The sequence below is a fragment of the Puntigrus tetrazona genome, chromosome 9 (assembly GCF_018831695.1).
Source record: "Puntigrus tetrazona isolate hp1 chromosome 9, ASM1883169v1, whole genome shotgun sequence".
NCBI classification, from domain to species: Eukaryota; Metazoa; Chordata; class Actinopteri; order Cypriniformes; family Cyprinidae; genus Puntigrus; species Puntigrus tetrazona.
The window spans coordinates 230252-243526 of NC_056707.1; the positions used below are offsets into that span (position 1 = coordinate 230252).

The window sequence follows — 13275 nt, forward strand, 5'->3', positions numbered from 1 at the left end:
AATACCAGTCAAATGGTTTCTGAACTAAACTTTCAGAACGGAAATGTAAGTAAGAGTTTTAAAGAAATATTTTAATATTACGGACTATACGTGTCCAGACATATCTGTAGAAAATGAAATAAAATGTCAAATATTATAAACTATTATATAAAAAGAACACCTAATAATAACAATATTTGTATCATTTTATTTACATACATACTACAGACAAAATGTTGTTATTAGATTGTTACTTCTGTTGTTGTCTTTTATGTTTTTAAAAGAAAAAATTATCAACTAAAATGTAAATATACATTACAATTGTGAAATATTATTACAATACCAGTTTTAGCATTAATAATAATAAATATTTCTTAAGCAATCGGATACTACAATGATTTCTGTGACACTGTGTAGTGCTGAAAATGTGCTTTTTGTCATCACAGGAATAAATACTATATATGTCAATAATATTAAATTGTAATAATAACAGAATACTGTTTTTATATTTGATCAAATAAATGCATAAACAAATCATGAGCATAAAGTATAAAAGACAATGTAAATTATCATTACACATTTTTAAATGGTGGGTTTTTTCTCTTTAACTTATGCATATCTACGCAAGCAGTATGTATATATGTTTTATATTCATGCATTTCTACATAAATAAATGAAATTCTTATGCATGCATAATTCCAACAGCTACAGTAATTTCTTTTCAAGTATTTAAAAATCACATAAGAAAGAAAACTTTAGTTACATTCTAGTGTAGTGTACATTATACCAGGCCACGCAAATTTCCCATATTCATAGTTTCACGGAAATGAGGACAGCAGGTGCGTACCCATGGGTCAGCCGAAGTGAATAATTCAAGTGGTAAGAATCAGCTTTTTCACCCCATCCGAGCCTGGGTAAAGTTGAAAAGGCTCGCCTGAGCTGTTGCTCTCCCCTGCCAACGGCTGCATGTTTGGCACCAAGACATACATTTCTGAGATGAGCTGGCTTTCTGTCAGCCCCATTACACTCTGGCAGAAAGATGCAGGATAGCTCTAATGGTGTGGGGAGAGGGACAAAAGGAGACTGAGAGAGGTGGCATGCAGGTGGAAGTGTGGACAAAAAAGTACAGCGAGCAGGGATGAAAAGATGAAGAATGTGTGAATATGATAGGAACGAATGAATAAAAGAGGATACTACACAGACATCAATGTGTTCTCAGACAATGGCTTATTCTAAGAATAAAATGAAAGCATATAATAGAATCTCTGGCTACAAGATGTGATGTATAGGTGCTGAAATTCTAACAAAAAGTTTAATGGCTGCATCTGCCAAAATGCTAATTGGTTACTGCAGTTTTGTTACCAAATTATATTCATAGAACGTTTTAAAAAAGTATCTGTGCTCAAAGGAAATCTGAAGTGGAATCAATTATTTTCTCATTAAACAATACAATGAAAACAAAATAAATCTTAAATATCTACATTATATCACCATTCAAAAGTTTCACAATCGAAAAATATATATTTTTTATGTTTTCAATAGGCATCTCTTAAGCTCATAAAGGCTGCTTTTGTTTGATCAGAAATACAGCAAAACAGTAACAGTTCTACAATTGTAAAACACTGTTTTCTATTTAAATATATTTTTAAATGTAGTTTATTCAGTAGCTATTTTCAGTAGCTAATACTGTTTGTTTACTTACTTACTTTCTTTACTTACTGTTTGTTTTTTTGCAAGAGTATTGATTATTAAAAACATCCAAAGACCAGCACTTAGTTGTTGTTTTTTTATGTAACAGTGTAAAAGTGCTCACTGACATTTTTTGAGCAAGTGTCCTTGCTGAATAAATTATTCCTTTTTCAAAATATCTTATTGACCCTTCATTTTTGAACAGTAGTGTAAACTCAAAGGTTTTCATCAATGCTACTAAGACAAATAACTCAATTTTATGCTCAGGAGCCATGAAAGGGCAACCTCCGTAATGTATTCCATTTAATGGCTTTACTGTAGCAAAACTAAATGTATTAATTATGGTGTTATGTGAAATGGTTATAATTCAGGAAGCCATGCTTTGTGTTGTCAGGTCAATTCTGCCAGCAGTGACTCATTCTTCATCTGCCCGTTTTAATTTTCTCCTCTGTGTGCGGTTTAGGCAAAGACACTCTCAAAAGCTGGCAAAATACTGCTCATCGATTTGGACCCTGCCTCCGCTTGTGATGCTCCAGTTAGTCGAAATGAAGAAAGATCGGCCTTGTTTATTCACAGTTTGGAATCGCCCAGGAGAGATACCAGGCGAAGGTGAGATGGAGGAAAATGAAATTGCATCTAATCCTCTCCGCTGGGACAGCGGAGAAAACTACTGCAAATTTAGTAACGTCATTGAAACAAAACACTAGACGCAGACATGGGAATATGTGAATGGAGTGGCTTATTTAGCTCCGATTTGTTGTGCATTCAGATGTGCGCTGGATATCTAAGGTGAGAGAGAATGAAACCGGCTGATACTCAAATTTTATTCAGTCTTCAACCAAAAGCTTCATGCATGAAACATTATGAGTGGTCTGCGAGTCAGAGCATTCAATACATTTCTGGTACATCTACCAGACACGGCACAGAGATTACTGGGGGAATAAAAGAGATATATGCAACCGCAGCAACAGGTGGGAAAGCCACCACAGTCTCATTTCACTGCTTTATTTAGACCTCAGACAGTCCTGGCTGACCTTCTGAGAGGTTTTAGCTCCAAGCCAGACTAGAAACTTGGTACTTTCGCTAAGGACGCCCCTAGCTCTCTGTGATGGCATCTCTGCTTTCTTTGAAGTCTGTCCAGGCAGTTCTGGGTACTGACCCATTCATTTCAATATCAGTAGCCATAAGCCAGCACTCTCCAACACCCAAAGGTCTGACAGACGGCAATAGACAAAGTCACAAAGGCTACATGAAACAGGAATCCTCATCTAGTGGAGAATATTTACCATTAATAAGCACTGTAGGTCTGTTTCTCACCTGAATTAGGGAAATGTTGTTTAAATTCAGTCTGAAGAGGTAGTTTCTGCAGACAAAATAAAAGAGAGATTGAAAATGGTTAAATTTATATCATCTACTGGAGATGCAATGAAAATGTACCCTTTATTTGCCAAGGGGAATTAAAAATAAAGTTTGGTCCAAAAGTCTGAGACCTCTAGTAAAAATGGTTCTGTTTTTAATTTTTCTTGCTGAATAAAATGACTAAATAAAGTCTAAACACAAATACAATTATGGGTTGTAGTATTGACCAAAAAATGACAAATATATGTACACTTATACATATTATATAATGAAATTCCAAATAAAATGTTAAATTATACTGTAAAAGAAACATAGAAATATAGAAATATAAAACTCTGTATTTGTATTGAACATATTACATCAATCAATATAAAGTTTTTACCTTGCTCCCACTATAAGTTCATTCCTGGTGAGGTCAAGGGTCAGCTGAGAGTAGTCCCTTACACCAGGATGGGAGAAACTGGAGATCAAAGGACTTAGAGCTGAAAGACCAAAAAAGTGTGTATGTTAGTGACACAGAAAGGAAGTGGTTGCGTTTGACAAACCTCAATAGTTCAAAGCATATGACAACAAAATCCATTAAAGAACTCCTGGTTTAGGGTAACATATGGATTAAGCATTACAAAAACGAGTAGAGGTCACTAATCCAGGAAAATGAATGTAGTTTCTTCCCATGAATCCCCAAGAACATGTGAGGAAGAGCAGAGAGGTAACTGGGCCTCTTCAAGGATACTGATCCTAATTCAACATGACACTTAGTCAAAACTCTGCTTACCAGGAATCTCAGAACATAAAAGCGCTGTTTGATACAAAGTTTCGCAAATCAAAACAATTTGCCCTGGCACACACTTACAGCACAGACTGGTCCTATTGAAGTGGGAATTACATGAGACAGAAAGGGCATTACGTAAATACAAAACCACTTGATCTATTGTTAACTTTAATGTGGCTTAGTAAATGGGATTTTACTGCAAAAGGAACCAATAAAAAGATTTGTTATCCTTCCACGCAGAATAGGATCTCTCAGCAGTGTTCTGGACATGTCTAGCTAAAATACAGAAATCCTTGCCTAATATTAGATAATGTAGTTTTCAAATGTTTGTGCAACAGGTTCCTATTAAATGTCAGGCTCAAATTTCACTTTCCTAAGAAGCGTGAAAGCAAAGACCTTATCGTGTATGATAAATGTTACAAAAATTCAATGTAGGCCTACTAAAAAAAACTCACTTCGAATTAAAAAACAGAAAAGAAAAAAGTACATTTAAAAGTAAACTTATTGTATCGAAGGTTGCATAATTCCATTTCAGGTTGCTAGAACAACTTTGACGATTTTTTTTATATAATAATATCTATTTCTAATTATTTGTATTATTGTTATTAAAATAAATCATACAATACTACAATTATACACACTCACACACACACACACTCACACACACACACACACACATACATATATATATATATATATATATATATATATATATATATATATATATATATATATATATATATATATATACACACACACACACACACACACACACACACACACACATTTAATTTCTCTTTAGGCACAATATATTCAAATTATAATAACAGGACTACAGCACAATGCTATGTGAATACAGCAAACAAACACAGCTGCAGCTTTCTCACAACAAAAGTCAAAGCAGCAGTTTCTGTTAACAAGACATCCATAAATACCACTTCATACAGTCCGAATCGGTCCTGGCAGATGGAGTCATCCAGATGCTGGGGTCATCAAAAACAATCTGTCATTCACATGGGAACACGAATTGAATAAATGTGTGGATGTGTCTGCATAGAATTTATATCAGAAAAAAGGGGGAAAAAGCTTCTGCAATGCTGCTGAATTAATATATTAACAATCTGAATGATTGGGACCATATGGCTGCATCATTCAGGCATTATTTATGGAAAAATAATGACAGGGTAACAAACACAATCTGTACTAAGCCAACCTCTTCCACAAGCATCTATCTCACCCGTGTTAAAATGTGGTTACGACCTTTGATGACTCTGATAAAATGTGTTCAGAGAGAATCATAGAAAATCTTATTGGAAATCGTGACATCAAGAACAGCTGTCTTACAAACAGTGATAAATGAGGATAAAACAGAGTCTTTTTTTAATAGATAAAAGTATATATATATATATAAGCTTATGGAGTTTATTGATCCGTTACTGCAAGTCAAAAATGAGATAGCTCACAGTCTATAATATAATGCAGAGGTTTCTGACCTCTTGTCAAAGGATCCACAGAACCAGGCTTCTTAATTAGGTTTAGATTACCTTGGTCAATCAGTTTGATCAGAAAAGTGAAAATTAACTTTTGTCTAATCAAACCTCTCTAGAACTTTCATGTTTCACAAAAGGTTCTTTGTGGCGAAAAGGTTCTTCAGATTACAAAAGGTATGAAAGAGACTGAATTTGACTGAATGGTTCTTTGTGGAACCAAAAACGTTATTCAATGGCATCGTTGTGACAAATCTTTTAAGCGTGTTTCTTTTAAGAGAAAGCAGCAATGACCTGCTTAGCATTGCTTGAACAACAAACGAACATATCTATGCTTGTTTACTGCACGGTTTCCTTTAGTCCGGTCCAAAATGCTTCATAAAGCATAAAACGCATGCACTGACAAATGGCTTAGATTGTGCAGGTTGAGGGACTGTGATGATAACCGCAGGGTCACCCGAGTTACCCAAACCACACCGGAGTTAAATGTCAGGCGCAGCATGAAAAAGCTGATCTTTGCAGAAACAAACAGACTCAGCTGTTCAGCTGTAGGTCCTGCAGGGCTCAGATCATTCACCTACTAAACTCTCATAACATAAACCACTCCAATTCCCCTTTATAGTCATTTTAAGATAACCAACAAAATGTGTTTGCATCAGTACAATAAGCTTTGAGGTCATCTGAATGTTTGTTTACAGGAGTTGATCATAAAATGCCCTTTCTGACGGACTTCTAAGCCTCGGTGAGTTTTATATAAGCGGTGCTTTTATATGCACGGACAGCTCCACACATCATCAAGCCTGCCTGGCGTCCAGCAATCCATATGCAATAAAAAGGATAAATATGAGGGCCGGGCCAGAAAAGGGTTGATGGACGATTATTGCATTTTTCTCACCAAATACGCAGCGGAAGTGATTAATGCGTTAGCCAGCAGATCCAAGCGACAAGAACAGATTCAACAGTCTGCATCCAAGATGCTCCTGAGGACATAAATCATAATCATTATGTTTTTTGTTCTCAAAGATTTACAGCTGACTGGTTCTTGATGCTACACGCAGAGAGGAAGACAGAAGGGGTGGTTTTAGCTATGCTGCTGCAGATATTGATTGCAAGACTGCCATTGTTAAGCTACAAACCAACATCAGCAAGTAACCAGCCACAGATTGAATCTGCAGACTGTCTTTGCTTATACTGGAAGGTTGGGGAAGGGGGGGTTAAATGAATTTAAATACGGATTTAAACAGGGCTATACTACACTCTTACACTCAAAATATTTAATTAATGAACACACAAGGGAGGATGTGTAGATGTGAGAATAATGTGAGGACAGATTTAGTAGAAATTTGCCAAATTTTCTATAGTCTGACAGTTCGTAGTTCACATGCAAAACCTTACACCAATTATGATTAACAATCTGACAATGCATAAGATCATTGAAACACATTATACTGGGCTGTTTTCTTTAGGTCAAGGTCAGAATCTGTTTAAGGATCGTGAACCTGGATTTCTGCCTAGTTCTTCAAATCCGCTTCGCATATAAACTCTTTTAGAAGCATTCAGAATTTGTTGTTTCAATGCACAAATGTTTGTTTAGATTTTAATATGAAAAAAACTCATGTCATGTCAACATGTTTTATTTAATTATCAGGTTTAAGCAGATTTGGATAGTTATCCTTGTTGTGCAATGTAAGATTTACTGTAAATGAGAACCATCAATATTCATATTACTAACATTTTGGCTGTTTATTAGTACTTATAAACCACATATTAATGCCTTATTAATGACCTAGATCTTTTAATCATATGTCAAACCTAAACAACCAAGCTCTTTACAACTCTTCATAAACAGAAAATGTATTTATTAAGGCAAACATCTTCAGAATGTTAAAACTGGTCCTCAGTGAACAAATGTTTTATTAAAATTTCTTTATTTAAATCTGACTTCTTGATGTCATAAAATGTAAAAACACCTTCAAGTAAAAAGTTTATTTCAGTAATCATTAGTGGCACACATTTCTACGCATAAAAAATGCAGATGATTACAATTATTCAAACAAGGATCACAAAACTACAACACTATTCTAATGAAAAGCTATTAACCCTAATCCACAAACAGCCAGATCATGAGTTTAAATGTTGCCCAAACATTTTTTTTTAATTAAGTAAAAAAACTCAAGCATAATTTATTATCCTCTACGTTTATTGAATTGATTGCTTTAAGCTTATCACTAAATACAGAAATAATTAAACAATAATAATCCTAAATGTGGTTAGGGAGTAGATTAGGGAATATTTTATGCAGTGTGAGGCAGAAAAATGTATCAATGAGAAATAGTTTTGAAAAGAATCAAGGTGAAGCTAATCCAATTGCACAAGAGCAGTCCTCTCTGGGATCAATACGAAAGAGTGAATATGGATCACCATTGACCGCTGTAGGCTCAGCAGTCTCGTGCTTCTGTAGTGTTACCTTTGATTATAAATAAAGCACATCATGTAAGTACTAGCCCTGTCCCGGGAGAGACACAGTCATCTCAGTGTGTATTTTGCATCTCTCCGCTTCAAAGACTGGCCCATCTCTCATCAGAGTTCAGAGAATCTTATCAGAAGATGCAGGCCGGAGCTTATCTGAGCACAGTCCGAGTTTTCTTTTGTTTTGTCTTCTGGTCTCCTTCCCCACGCCTGCCGTGTGATTTCCCTGTTGTTCGTCCCCTGTTGTCACTGCATGACTGGAGAGAGCCACAGAAATCTAAATCCTCTTACGCAGACTGCACTCTGATTATAGAAATAGGAAGACAATGAGCGCCCCAAGAAATGCCACGGCACAACAGAGGAAAGGACAGGCGGGGGTAAGGGCACTCTGGGGATGAGGCCGTAAATTAAGGGCCGGTTCAAGTCAGGCAAAGAACCAAAAGAGCACCTTTCAATGAGAGAGCCAATGAGAGAAACCTGCGTTGGCAATTTCAAACGGTCATTGAAGCGTAACACGTCAGCATTCACAATAGACAGGAAAGGCCAAGCAGAAGCATAAGGGCTGCTGCTATCAGTTTAAACCACTTACCAAGTTCCATTCCATTCACAGTTAGCAAATGTAAACCTTGCACTCCAAGGTTGCGAACACATCCAACAACCTCTACTTTCTGTGTCTGTGGTGACAGAGGATCCAACAACACGACAAAACAGTTCAGGCATCAGTGCCTCTGAAATCACGGAGCAATTATGTGGAGGGAGACACATCGGTAAGGCCCTAAAGTTAAGGAACAACACTGTTTTTCTATTTTTTCCTTCTCAAGGCCCCCTTAAATGGGACCGGTGGTTAAGCAACAGCACTATTACCCACTAGAGATTGGTTTCTGAACATGTTCTGCAGACGAGACAAACAATCTCAAGACAATTGCAATGGCTGGGTGAGTGGAAGGTAGACAATGGCTCTGTGGCACCACTCCTCTCGGGACAGATTACTGTAATTCCAACCTAATAGGTTAGGACTTTGCATTAGGTTCTCAGCATTGGACATGCAAGGACACACCATACCTGACATTAGCTCTTAAATCGTGCTGTTTTCAATGTCGACGCGGCCTATAAAAGTCCAAGATCCAAATCTGGTAACTATAGATGCTTGTTTTATACAACAATAGGTGGAATTTACTAAGGTGCCATTCATACAGAACAAGTTTTTGCTTTAAAAACATGAGATGCAGGGAAGTGAGAGTTTTTTAAAAGCCATGTTTTAAGGACAGCATGTTATTCAAGAGATGTAAAGACATTATTTTAGTCAATGTGCACTTAAAGCACATTATATACATACATATATATATATATACATATATATATACATATATATAAAACAACAATATATTATTGTGTGGCACATTAGATTACCCAACACATGAGAAAAGATGATGCCAACACCTGAGAGGACCCCAGATGATGCCAACTTTGAATAAATATACAAAACTACTATTTTTCCTTAGTTTCCTAAGTTTCCTTATATTGTAATCATTATGATCACAACTTGATTGCCTTAATTGTGTTCATTGTTTCTGCTTGCATACACATCATTAGCTTACTGCATCATTTATATTATTGAAGAAATGCATATTTCTGCTATATGGATAATTTGAAATCACCAACGAACTATTCTTCATTTGTAATGCAGAAATGTGCATCTCCTGTTAAGCTGCTTTGAAACAAATTGCTTCAGGGAATAGGTTATACATAAACGTAAGCTGAATTGAAAATGTGAATAGTTTGACAATATAAGATTACCGTATTTAATAATAGTAAATACTATACGTAGTGCGGTACATTTATAACAAATTTTTGTAGCTAGTTTCACTAGACTGAATACAGAACAGGTTTTTGCTGAAATACTGAATGCGTTTGGAAAATCGTCTCAGTGTTTGTTGAATACGTCTCCAGAAACCTAGTAATTCTCAGCTCAGCATACATGTGTTTGCAGTGATACGGTGATATCCTTGTAGATAGACTAGGCGTGCAGGTGTGGTTGTACAAGCTTAGCCAAGAAAAAAATAAAAACATAACAAATACCTACACCCCCACACAAAAAAATCCATCCAAATTACATCCCCTGATATCTAAACATATCTGAGGCTCCTTGTAGTACCAGCATGCTATTGCTGTTGCTGGTTCATAGATATGCTGGCAATGATTTTTGAGGGGATTGTCACGTATGACATGCAAGGAAAAAAATAAGGATTTTCTTTGAAGGGAATAAGTATCTGGTTGCTCTCAATATGGCATTATATAACGACACAGCAACAGCTTTGAGTTTCTTAAAGTGGTAGTCATATCATGAAAAAAGCCTTTGATCTCTTGAAATAAAAGGGTTCAATGTAAACATACTCAAAAGTATTAAAACTGGAAACTTTTCCAGGCCAAACAGACCACCTATTGAAAAAAGCTGCAAAAACTTCTCCCTCCGAACTTTCTGAAGTTAGATGAATACATTGACACTTGACCGGCCGCATTTGCACATCAATGATGCCTAATCGGTTGATGGCAACTTGGACCGGCCAGTCGTGGTGAAGTAATATGGAGGAGGTAGAAAAGAAAATGTTATTATTCCAGTTGGCATATAACAAAAAGAGGTGTCTGATTATTTCAGTCTGACCTAAACTGACTGTGTGTCACATTTCGTTGAGAATTGTTTTATGAACCTGCCACAATCTAATCCAGGCTTTGCAAAGAGGTTGCTATTGAAGGTCAGGGCAGCAGCAACTATATTGGACCAAACAACAAACCTGCCACAAAATGTGAAGGTTGTCTCTCATTTCACATGCAAAGAGGGTGTTTGTATAGAATGTAAAGCTATAGCAGAAAAATATCTTATTGGTGAAATAGTCACGTACAATAAATTATGACTTTGGTGCAACCTCTGGAGAAAATGCTCCTGTTTGATATAACCCCATTTAAATTCTTAGAAAGGAAGCAAAGCATTCTCCTAGTTTAAATTTTTAAATAAATAATGCTTTTAGGTATTTATCTAATTTCCCTTTATGTATATGCTTTGAGGTATTTATCTAATTTCCCTTTATGTATATGCTTTGAGGTATTTATCTAATTTTCCTATATATTTTTGCTTTTAGGTATTTATCTAATTTTCCTATATATATATATATATATAGAAAATTGTCTTAATGTAATGTTGCATAAGTAAATGCAATTTCTACATTGTTTTACTTCATTTTTAATAAAAACAAGCCATTTCAAGTCAAACTAATTAAAAATTCCTTGAAGTATAAAATCTAATTCTTAAGGTTTTAAGTCCCATTCAGCAAGAGGACTGGCCCCAACCCTGGTGGTCATGCTCTACCATGCTAAATCATCTTAAGAGTATCATTTCCATGGTTTAGAATAGTTCAAAGGCATGTGTAAATCTACAGACCTTGTCGGAGATCAGAGATGGAGGCCCCAATACGCCTCAGGTGACTCCACTGAGCAGCCGCCAGAAGGCGTCAATTAAAAAACGTTCATCCATCAAAGAGCCTAATCTCAAGTTCGGCCAACACTTCCATTGTAGCAGGGATTCCATACCACTGCTTCAACATAAAAGAAGGTATTAAGGTGTGCTGTGGGACTTCCATACCATTGAGTACACATAAAGAGGGATTTCGAGGTGTGCTATTGCTTACAGTGCAAAGCTAATTGTTCAGCAGCTCTTATCGTGAATGCTATGCCACAGCGCCTTTGCTTCAATGAGCTAAAATGACGAAAGAGAACAGAATACCATAACAAAAAAACGAGAAAATAAAGACAATACCTTGGTTATCCGGCTTCACGATTTACTGCTTGTTTGCAAATTGTAGTGTTTTCTAACTCAGTGAACAAGGCCATTTGTAATTGCACTTTATTTCAACGCTATGAAAAGAAAAAAATCTTCGTCGCTTTAATAGCAAAGCATCACATGACAAATCAAAATGCAACCTGAGTTTTTTCGGAAGCAATAAACGGAGCTGGCTGCAGGCGATGTCTATATGAGCCATGGCTGCCCTAACGTCCAAGTAGGTTTCATATATTATATAGAGCCCCCCAGACATCAATTCCTTTTGTTTCCCATGAGGCATTATTCAGCAATTTTTGTCATGTCCCTTAGAGAGTCAAAAAACATGCTGCCCATACTCCATGAGCAAGGCAATCGTCGACGGATCATATTCACTACAACATGCTCGGTCTAAATAAATATGTTCTTGGTATAGAAAACACCTCTGTTGCATGGGTATGAAGAAGATTTTCTGAACGATATCAAGGTATGGATGCACATTCTGTTTTCATTGTGTGCTAGGACACAGGAGGATAGGAATCTTAAAGAAATGAAATACGTTTATCTCTTGCTATCTTCAGCATGCTCTATCACTGTCTGAAATGTGTGGATAACCCAATGAATAGATAAACGAAACAAAACAATTTGATCTACATTCTGAGCCTGTGAAAGAACAGTGGAAAAACAACCAGGTGCCATATTCCCAAACGCTTTGAATTCCAGCAGTGGACCTGTGTATAATGGTAGAGAACATGCCTGGCCACATCTATTAACAAAAGACAGCAAACAGCAGTTTTTTATCAGCAATTAATGTATGAACATGCCCTGAAATATATGCAGGTTAACTTCTGTGCACTTTAAGCATGCTTTGTCAGTTTTCTATGATGCAGACTTAGCCAACAAAAATATTGCCTATATTTAGTCATGCAGCTAGCTGTAGTATGACAGCAATAGCTATTTTCAAAATAGTATAGTTTGACAAGACATTTTTTCAGGTATTGCACTTTCTCTCGGGACTGGTTAAATAAGATTCAGGTAACACTTTATTTTAAGATCTCTTAACTAGTTGCTTATTACAGTAGCATGCATATTACTAGGATGTTATTCTACATGACCTTATTCCACATCCCTAGTCCTACCCAATTCCTAAACTTAATATTAGTAACATTACTTAACCTTTCTAACTTTTAATAAGTAGCAAATTAGGAGTTTATTGAGGCAAATGTTATAGTTAATGGTTTGTTAAAAGCAAAAAATTGGACCTTAAAAGAAATAGTGGGATAGGAAAAATATTCTAAGATTAACAACTTCAACAACTTCAAAATTAGTTAATATTTTAATCTGGCAAGCTAGAATTTTGAAGTAGCTACCCCAACACATGTACTGTAAGAGATTCCTTGAGAGAAGAGAAACACTGCTGTAATATCCCAGGAGTGAGAGCATGTCCTGTGAGAGACATCAGCGCTAACCTTGAATAGAGATGACGGGGTGCTCTAGGCGGGTACACTCCCGGCCTTGTGTGGGTGCTGGGGTGGGGAGGGTTCTGTGGGGAGAGGGGGCCTCTGGGATAGTGTAGCAGGAAATGGAAGAGTGATGAAACAGAGAATAAGGCCGGGCACAGCCAGGGAAGCCACGGCCCGTGGCAACACTGTCATGGTGACGGAGGCCGACCTCTCCTCTCCTCTAGCTGCCAAGATGGGCTTCTGGAA

At 36.5% G+C, this 13275-nt stretch overlaps 1 pseudogene; it reads right to left on the reverse strand.

Moving 5' to 3' along the window:
• LOC122351405 overlaps nt 1-13275 on the reverse strand; it is a 69256-nt pseudogene extending 55981 nt beyond the window's left edge.